Source organism: Hemicordylus capensis, chromosome 3 (assembly GCF_027244095.1).
Source record: "Hemicordylus capensis ecotype Gifberg chromosome 3, rHemCap1.1.pri, whole genome shotgun sequence".
In the NCBI taxonomy this organism is placed as follows: domain Eukaryota; kingdom Metazoa; phylum Chordata; class Lepidosauria; order Squamata; family Cordylidae; genus Hemicordylus; species Hemicordylus capensis.
This window is the reverse complement of record NC_069659.1, coordinates 342,378,406-342,388,804: the sequence shown is the minus strand read 5'-3', so window position 1 is coordinate 342,388,804 and position 10,399 is coordinate 342,378,406. Positions and strand designations below refer to the sequence as shown.

The 10,399-nt window shown below is 45.5% G+C and overlaps 1 long non-coding RNA gene across 2 annotated transcripts; it reads right to left on the bottom strand.

Moving 5' to 3' along the window:
- Positions 1 to 3,113: 3,113 nt before the first annotated feature.
- On the bottom strand, positions 3,114 to 5,974 carry LOC128352129 (uncharacterized). 2 transcript variants are annotated; one of them, XR_008320224.1, is made up of 3 exons: positions 5,897 to 5,974; positions 4,734 to 4,837; positions 3,114 to 3,443 (listed from the first exon to the last, which is right to left on the bottom strand). It is a non-coding gene; the product is annotated as an uncharacterized LOC128352129 (long non-coding RNA). The 2 variants fall into 2 exon arrangements; XR_008320223.1 differs by lacking the exon at positions 5,897 to 5,974 and adding an exon at positions 5,555 to 5,747.
- Between the last annotated feature and the right edge of the window lie 4,425 nt (positions 5,975 to 10,399).

Here is a 10,399-nt window from a genome sequence, read left to right as displayed (position 1 = left end):
CTCCAGCCTTGCTGGGTGTCCTGATTGTGTACCCCAATAGTCTCCAGCTTCCCCAGGCAGCGCAGAGGGTTGATGCCCCAGAGGCATCATCCCAAAATCCCATAATGCACTGTGTGGTGCTGACACACAAGCACTTATCCTGAGTTAAGGGCACCCTCGCACCCTTAACCCACAAGCCCTTAATCAGGCTCCCTAAGTGGCTTTGCCGCTGCCAGGAGCCACTCGCCTGCCATTGGTTCACACACACAGCCAAGACTGCCTGCCTTGGCTGCCTTTACCCCACCCTTGACAGCGCATATGAACAGCTTCCCAGTGTCTGCCTCACTGTTCGCCGAGTGAAGAAGTATGAGGAGGATCACACAGCAGGAAGAAGAACCCTCTCCTGATGGTCTTGAATCTAGTACCAGAGAATTGGCAGGGGTGGGGAGTGAGGGAGACGAAGAGAGAGATGTCTGTAGGAGCAGATTGTGGGGTGTTTTGCTATCAGGGAAAAGGGAATCACAGTGATGGATGCAGGGAGTGGCTCACCCAGTAGTCTAGAGTGTGTGGTTGCTGACTGATTATTTATTATTTCTTTGAATTCTATACTGCCCTTCCAAAAATGGCTCAGGGCGGTTTACATTAAAATAAAAACAATTAAAATCAATTAACAGTTAAAACTATAAAAACAATATGAAACAATAAGAATTAACAGTTAAAACATTTAAAACAGTTTTAAAACCCTGGAAAACCAGGCCAACCCTTTAAAGTTTAAAAACCTTGGAAGGGTTTATCATATAAATGTAATAAATAAATAATATCCAGGAGGGAAGGATTGTGAGAAAGGAATCAATAAAAACTCTTCCCCTCATAGGTGTTGGAAGTGAGAATTCTAAAGCAATGCTCTTATCAATGCAGTAACCTCTCCTAGCCACTAGAAGCAATATACAAAATGTTAAGAGGTCTCTCTTGGTCAGTTAGAATTGGTTAGAATTGTTACCCAGAAGGCTAGTGCCTGTATGGGTCTGATGTTCAATGGCTCTCTCTTAGTATGTGATGTTTCGTTTTGGGGGTGTGCAGGAAATGGATTTTGCATTTTGTTTTGAGCTTGAAAGGTTAAAAATTTTAACCTTTCCCCCAAACCCCCATAGGAACCTAGGATTACTGACCCAGAAAGCACTAGGTCGGCTGCTTGCACTGCTGTAACATCATTGGCACAAATTGCTCTCTCACACACAATTATGACTCCTTACATTACTTCCTAGCATTGCAACAGCTGCCACAGTAGCACCCTTATTTAGCAGCAAGCATAGCCATAAACTCAACTACTGTCCCAGCTAGTGTCCTCCTTAGTGTCCCAGGCCTAGGTGTAGTGCATAGTGCCTGGGCCCATAAGAGGGCCTTCTCTGTGGCTGCCCCTCTTCTTTGGAACACCCCCCCCCAATTTGTTTAGCCACCTCCCTGACTGCTTTTAAGGCCCTTCGTACGATCTGCCTGTTTCGCCAGGCGTTTGCCCTTTAATTATATTTTTATTTTTATTAATTGGTATTGGTATTTTGTTGTTCACCACCATTTTGTTGTCTTTGGAGGAGGAGGTATATAATAAAAATTTAATAAATAAATAAGTAATAAACTAGAGCAACTTCAGCCACATTTAGACTGAGTACAGTAGGAGAGGAGAGCTGGTCTAGGAGAGGAGAGCTGGTCTTGTGGTAGGAAGCATGACTTGTTCCTTTAGCTAAGTAGGGTCTGCCATGGTTACATATGATTGGGAGACTTGGTGCGTGAGCACTGTAAGATATTCCCCTTAGGGCTAATCTGGGCAGCTGACCTTCAGGATCTGCTGACTCACCCCCTCTGGCCCCGATCCCGCACAGACTCACCTGCAGGGCAGCAGCCACTGCACCACATGTTAGGGGGCACACAGGCTGGCAAGCTGACACAGACAGCAACCACACAGGCTCTCACCACTGGGCAGCCACTTTCTCTGGGAAGCAGATGTTAAAGCTTCCTCCTCCCTACAAGCCTTCTGGCAACTGAGGCACAGAGCACAGGGCAGCAGTCCTTTTATAAGCCCAGAAAGATGGCTAATCTGGGCAGCTGACCTCCAGGAACTGCTGAAAGTTCCTGAATAGTTCAGGAACTGCTGAACTATTGACAAAGTTCCTCATCAAAGACTCTTGAGAAAACTTAGGAGTCGTGGGATAATGGGACATGTGTATGTGTGGGAGGCTGCAAGACCCAGGGGTCTCTCCAGGATGACCTGTGCGCTCGCCATCCAGTCGCGATCCCCACAGCCCCTGCCGGCTCCGTGACAGAGCCGGCAGTCATATGGGTGGCCGATCCGGCCACCCAGGGCTGCCTATTGATCGTCTGCGGAGAGAGTAGGCTAAGCTCTCCGCACCCCTCAACAATAGGACCCTCAGGATGAGGGCCCATTCCAGGTTTAAGGGGACTCTTGTCAAACTTCCTTCTCTGGGCCCCTTCCTACTTGGGTGGAAAGTTATGAGAACAGAGATCATCTCAGGGATCTGCAGTGGGCCCTTCCAAGGTCCCCAGGCTTTTGGGAACTAGTGTAGCTCCCTGAGCCTTGAAATGGCTGCCAAGTGGTGGTATATTCTCTCTGATATCCTGAAGGTCCCTAATCCAGCAAGGCAGTAAGTTTCCCCTCTATCTTTGGCTGATCTGGAGTAGAGGGGGATCTATCATGACACAAGGGGCTCCTTCCAGACCCAGAGGGCTATACCTGATGGTCCCATGAGGCAAAAATACTGTACTTCCTTGTTCCTGCATCATTGGTCTTCCTGTACATCCAGAGCAAGTCCAGAACCTGCTGGACAGCAGCAAGTCCTTGACATTCTTCAGAAATATTTCCATCCCCACCTGAAGCCATGTTTGCAGACCAGTTTCCCGTGAGGGCGCCCCATCCCTGACCAAGACTTGCAGGGCCTGTGGAAGTCCCCTCAGAAAGGAAGGTATATTCGCCTAAGCAATTTTCATTGTTGCTTACACTTTATTGCCCCCCACCTAGGTTTTTCTTGATCAGCTGGAATAAAATGCTAACAATTATTTATTCGTAGGATGAAATATTTAGACATTTAATACTAAATGCATACACCACCATTTATTTTGTTTACAGTGTTTTGCAGAAAATATCTTGTTAATCTGCCTCGTTCATGTAAGAAAGTGCAAGCATGCCAAGTTTTTATTATTATAACAATCTATCTTCAATGCAATGTGATCAAACAAGCTAGGAGGAAAAAAGGTTTCTTATATACTTACACCTCCCAAATATATAAAACATTTGTCTTTCTGTTGTCTGTGACAGCTTTGAACTGAGGCCTGGTCTACACAAGCATCAGCATCAGCTGATAGGAATCCTGAGGTGGTAGCGTGGATTGTAACACATCAGAGTGCAAGTGGGCCATTTTTGAATCTCCACCGATGTAAATAATCTTACACTCCTGTAAGCAAACAAACAAACCAGCAAAGTAAACAGAATGGTTCTAGCCAGCTCAGTCCCTGCTGTGGTTTTTTTTTGCTTGCAAAGGGTGGATGTATATATTTAAAAAATCGGATTGCCCCCTCCTGAATCTGAAAAGTTATGGTCTATTACATCTGGACTCTAATAATCTCATTCCTGCTGTTAAGATTCGTCAACAGCTAACCTCCAGCCCTTCTTTTTAGATGTTTTTACATGAGGCTTCTATGTTGGTGTATTCTGTATGATTTACTTCTTATCTGAATGTAGTATCTGTTTGCATTTATAATCATTGATCTTAATAAAGCTATTCATTCATTCATTCATTTATCTAATTCCCACTTCATCTTCTTGCATGTCTATAGACCAGGCAGCAATGCACAGATATATAGAAGAACAGGCCCTGCTGAAGGAGAACCAGCATGGCTTATGCAAAGGGAAATCTTGCCTCACTAACCTTTTGGAATTCTTTGAGAGTGTCAACAGCTGTGTGGATAAAGGTGATCTAGTTGACACAGTATACCTGGACTTTCAAAAAAGTTTTGACAAAGTTCCTCATCAAAGACTCTTGAGAAAACTTAGCAGCCATGGGTTAAGGCAGGGGTGGGGAACCTTGGCCCTCCAGCTGTTTTTGAACTACAACTCCTAATTGTGGCTGGGGATGATGGGAGTTGTAGTTCAGCAACAGCTGGAGGGCCAAGGTTCCCCACCCCTGGGTTAAGGGGACAGGTTCATGTGTGGATTGGTACCTGGTTGAAGGACAGAAACAGAAAGTAGGAATAAATGGACAGTTCTCTAAATGGAAAAAAGTGGGGTCCCCCAGGGATCTGTAATGGGATCAGTGCTTCTTAATTTATTTATAAATGATCTAGAAGTTGGGGTAAGCAATGAAGTGGCCAAATTTGCAGATGACACCAAACTATTTAGGATAGTGAAATCCAAAAGATATTGCAAGAGGCTCCGAAAGGATCTCTCCAAACTGGGGGAGTGGGCAACAAGATAGCAAATGTGGTTCATTGTTAGCGAGTGTAAAGTGATGCATATTGGGGCAAAAAACCTCAACTTCACATATATGTTGATGGGGTCTGAGCTTTCAGTGACTGACCAGGAGAGGGATCTTGGGGGTCATGGTCATTGAAAGTGTTGACTCATTGCTCAGCAGCAGTAAAAAAGGCCAATTCCATGCTAAGGATCATTAGGAAAATAAAACTGCTAATATAATAATGCCATACAAATCTATGGTTTGGCCACATTTGGTTACAGTTCTGGTTACCTTATCTTAAGAAGGATATCGCAGAGCTGGAAAAGCTGCAGAAGAAGGCAGCTAAGATGTTTAGGGGCCTGGAGCACTTTCCTTATGAGGCAAGGCTACAACACCTGGGGATTTTTAGTTTCAAAAAGAAAGACAACTGAGAGGCGACATGATAGAGGTCTATAAAATCATGTATTGTGTGGAGAAAGTTGATATACATTTCTTCCCCTCTCGCATAAACACCAGAGCCAGGGATCATCATCCCATGAAACTGATTGCCAAGAAATTTAAGACCAACAAAAGGTAAAGGTAAAGTGTGCCGTCAAGTCAGTGTCATGGCAACCACCTGGCAACCACAGAGCCCTGTGGTTTTCTTTTGGTAGAATACAGGAGGGGTTTACTATTGCCATCTCCTGTGCAGTATGAGATGATGCCTTTCAGCATCTTTCCTATACACATACGTTTTCACACAGCATATAATCAGCTTATGGAATTCTCTTCCGTAAGATGTGGTGACAGCCAACAGCTTGGATGGCTTTAAAAGGAGTTTAGATAAATTCATGGAAGGCAGGTCTATCAATGGCTACTAGTCCGAGGACTATAGAGGTGCCACCCTGTTCAAACAAACCTCCAGCCACAGAGGCAAGATGCTTCTAAATACCAGGTGCCAGGGAGCAACAGCAAGAGAGAGGGCATGCCCTCAGCTCTTGTTTGTGGGCTTGCCAGAGGCATCTGGTGGGCCACTGTGTGAAACAGGATGCTAGACTAGATGGGCCTGCCTTGGGCCTGATCCAGCAGGGCTGTTCTTATGTTCTTATGACATTGGGGGAGGAGTGGCCAACCTGAGGCTGCTCAGCTGTTGTTGGACTACAGCTCCCATCATGCCCCTTATATCTAGGAATGTTATATTAGGAAAGATGATTCCAAATCTGACTAACATCAATTTCACACAAGACTGTTTTGTATCTTCTGCACATGCCAGTCAGTCTCAGCTTTGTGCTGCTTCATATGGAGGACATTTGCAGACTGATTCTATAGCCCTCTTCAGATGTTATAAATCCTAAGCATGAGCACCACTGATGAGGGGGAAAGCAGGGAGGAAGTCCCGCCCACTGCTATGACTCACCCCACCCCTGCACCCAATAACCATGCTGATAGCACTGTTTGTCTGGATGGAGACACACCATAAGCGTGACATGCAGTGATCCTACCACCATGCTTATGGTGCCACCCTGTTCAAACAAACAGCAGCATAAGTGTGTTCATCAGGCGTGGGAGTTTAGTGACGGCATCGGGGTGGGACTTCCTCCCTCCTTTCTCCCTCACAAGTAGCACTCACACTTGATTTCTCATGACTGAAGAGGGCTTGCGTGTGCTTAAGGCCACTGAAAGCAGCTGGCTTCAATATTCCAATTTCTGTATAGGATTAAGCTGTTAGTGTGGCACAAGGCCTATACACACAGGTTCATCCATGAGTAGGCCCTGACTAGGGCTGCCAGCTCAGATTGTTCCCAGAGATCCTCCCCCACCCCGCCCTGCCTGCAATATTTCCCCCGATACCGAGCCATAAAAATCTCCAGGATTGTTGGAAATAGATCTTGATTCCTGGAGACCTTAGTCCAGTCCTAGAAAGTTGGCAACTCTACCTTTACCTCACAATCCATCCACCCCTTTGATGGTGGACGAACTGTATGTACTAGGCCTACTTTTGTAGAAGTGTAGTGTACAAGTTCCAGTTCTGGGACACTGTACAGCCCCCACCCCAACAACCCATCCTGCATCACATAGGATGCAAATGTGTGCGTGACCTTAGGAGGTGCCCTAAAAGCCATTTTTTATAGCATAAGCACATTAATGCAGCCAAAAGGTGGAAGTCCTGTTATATATGGTACTCTGACAATTCAAATAATATGCAGAATTTCTTCTTTCGTTATGCATTGTCTCAGGAAGATTTCTCTTTTAAGGCTTGGTAATTCACTGCAGTCCTCTCCTCCTTCTCCACTCCCGCATTTAATATCCCTTTTGCATCAGTAAGTGAAAAATTAATAGACCTACTTTAGTAACTTCTTTAGACAAGGAGGTAAGAAGTACTTCCATTAGCAATGCTAAGAATAGGATTTTCCTGAAACTTGCCAATTTCAGCTCCTACGCTTCCTGTAAGAATGAGTTTTTCCAAACTTTGACAAATGATGCCTACAACATGGTTTCAGAAGTGAAATGGGTTTGTGTATTTCCTTAGGATAAAAGGCTTTTCCAGAGCCATGTCTTCAGTAGGCCACATTCTGTGCACCTATTTGATTATAGCCAAAAATTTCACAAAATAAACTATTTCAAATTGTTTTCCTGGTATGTCCAGAGAGAAGCCATTTGGGAAGCAGTAGGTACTTTCATATGTTGGTTCAGTGGTGAGGACAGTATGGGGATAAGTCATGAAACAGGAAATGCATCACTAAAGATGAAGTGGTAGAGGGGTTTGAGCTTCAACCCCTTAGGAACATAAGAAGCTGCTTTATACCGAGTCAGACTATTGGTTAATCTACCTTAGTATTGCCTACTCCAACTGACAGCAGCTCTCCGAAATTTCAGGCAGATGTTCTTCCCAGCCCCACATGGAAGATGCCAAGGATTTAACTTGGGACTTTGTGCATGCAGAACAGATGCTCTACCTTCCTTATGAGGCAAGGCTACAACACCTGGGGCTTTTTAGTTTAGAAAAAAGACGACTGTGGGGAGACCTGATAGAGGTCTATACAATCATGCATAGAGTAGAGAAAGTGGATACAGGGAAATTTCTCTCGCACTCACATAACACTAGAACCAGGGATCGTCCCATGAAATTGGTTGCCAAGAAATTTAGGTCCAACAAACGGAAGTACTTTTTCATACCACGCATTATCAACTTGTGGAATTCTCTGCCACAAGATGTGGTGTTGGCTACTAGTTTGGATGGCTTTAAGAGGGGTTTGGATAACTTAATGGAGGAGAGGTCTATTATTGGCTACTAGTTGGAGGGCTATAGGCCACCTCCAGCCTCAAAGGCAGGATGCCTCTGAGTACTGGTTGCAGGGGAGTAAAATCAGGAGAGAGGGCATGCCCTCAACTCCTGCCTGTAGGCTTCCAGTGGCATCTGGTGGGCCACTGTGTGAAACAGGATGATGGACTAGATGGGCCGGCCTTGGGCCTGATCCAGCAGGGCTGTTCTTATGTTCTACCCCTGAGTTACGGCCCCATCTCCAAAACAGGAACATATGAGCTCTTATACTGAGCCCTTTACTCACAATCCATGAGAAGGGCTCGAAGGGGCGATGGGAGGAAGCCTCAAAATGCTTACCTCCCCTACAGATGACCCTCTTCATGTTCCTGGATGGCCAAATCGGCAGCCCAGAAGATCGCCAGCTTCTGCCAGTAGCTCTGAGGATCAGAGTGCTGGGACGCATCGCCCCTGTTGCCCCACCCCCAGATTTCCCATAATGCACTGTGCAGGTGCGTGTTGCTTTATAGGGCTGGCAGACAATCAGTAAAATGGGTTTAGCTTGCTCTCCTAACCCCATTTAAGAAGATGACTTCAGAGGTGGGTTTGCCGCTGAAGCACCGCCGGGATAAGGCACGACCCTGGCGGTACACACGCGCAGGCAAAACCGGGCTGGGCTTCCTTAGCCTGGTGTTGCTTGCATGTGTGAAGAGCTTCACTGAGTCAGACCATTGGTCCATCTACCTCAGTATGCTTTACGCTGGCAATGGCTCTCCAAGGTTTCAGGCAGAAGCCTTTCACAGCCCTACCTAGAAATGCCAGGGATTGAACTGGGGACCTTCTGCATGCAGTGAGCTGCAGCCTCATCCCCCAACTCTTTTCATCATGATGATAACTAATTTTGCCTCATCAGCATGTTCAGATTTGGGACTTAACCTGTGGCTCATATCATCCCTCCCTTCTCAGTATATACCTACAGTTCTGCTTTGGGTCCTTCCCCTCTTTCTCCTACTCTCCTCTTCATTCTCTTTTTTATGTTTTCCTAAACAAATATTCAAAAAACAAGAATAACAGCTTTGTTCCTTCTGCCTTGTTGACTAATTGCTAATCTGGTGTCAGGAGATGATGGGTGCAAATGCAGTCTATCACTTGATTACATTTCTTCTTGCTTAATAGTTAGCCCTTCCTAGTCAGGAGTCCTGACTCAGGAATTGAGCAGATTTCAGGTGTGGGAAATATGGCTGTAATCCTCCACCAAATACCGCCCACACAGTGTTGATGATCCAAGCTGAGAGGCCATTCACAAATGATGCTTGTAGTTCTGCCATACACCCACTCCTTCTTTACCTGAGAAATGAAATGGTTCTTACTGCTGACATTTCATTTGTCATAAAACAAGGCTTTGTTACTCATGCCTCACTGAGGAAAAAATGGTCCCAGTTGTGCATTTCAGAGCCAGAAATTGTCGCAAGAAATGGCTGTTCGGTCTGCCCCATCCCCAGCCTGAGATTCTAACTGGTTAATATGGTTTTACTGGTCCAGCTAGTAACAATGGCTGACATCCTGACAACTAAAGCATTCACACTTCGAATTGCTGCACAGAGGCAATGAGAACCTGTGCACTGCTCTGTTGTTATGAGTGCAATTGCCCAAGAGCACAGAGTGCTAATATTTTGGAGCACTCTCTCGAATTTCTGAAGTACTCAGTAGAAGCGGAAACATGTCGCGGCCTTAAGGCACATGTTTCTGCTTCTACCGAGTGCTTCTGGAGCATGGGAGAGTGCTCTGAAATATTAATGCTCAAGTGCTCCTGCTCAGTTGTGCTCATAATAAGGGAGTGGGGCCATAGCTCAGTGGTAGAACGTCTGCTTTGTATGCAGAAGGTCCCTAGTTCAATCCTCGGCAGCATCTCCAGGTAGGGCTGAGAGAGACTTCTTCCAGCAACCTTGGAGAGCTGCTGCCAGTCAGTGCAGACAATATTGTGCTAGATGGATCAAGGCTCTGACTTGATATAAGGTAACTTCCTCGGCTCCTATAATTCAGAATGCAATGGAGCAGTGTGCAGGCTCTCACTGCGTCTCTGTAGCTCAGGGCTGCTCAACTCACACCCTGTTGGCCTACAATTCCCATAAGCCTTGGCTATTGGCCACTGTGGCTAGGGAGTCCAAAAACAGCCTAGAGCCTTTGGAGTCAGGCAGTCTATAAATTAAATGAATAAATAATAAATAAATAAAATTTAAAAAAAAAAAACAGCTGGGGGAAGTTGAGCAGGCCTGCTAGAACTGCTTGGAGGGTGGCCTGTTCATTAGTCAGAAATGTCAGCCATTGTGTTCTGGCAGGGAACCAAATATCAGTGTCTGAAATGTTTGTAAACTGAAGAGAGGGCCCAACAAACTATTTTTTTTAAAAAAAACTGACTTCACCAGCCTGTTGCCCAGGACTTAACAGATTCTGTCCAGCTGACCCACTCAGTATTGCTTAAAATCAAAAGTTGGAATTTCTCCCCACCCCATTAATAATAAATGCAGAAATGCTTGACTAGCAAGCAGAAGGTTGCCGGTTTGAATCCCCGCAAGTATGTTTCCTAGACTATGTTTCCCAGAATATGGGAAACACTTATATCGGGCAGCAGCAATATAAGAAGATGCTGAAAGGCATCATCTCATACTGTGCGAGAGGAGGCAATGGTAAACTGCTCCTGTATCCTACCCAAGAC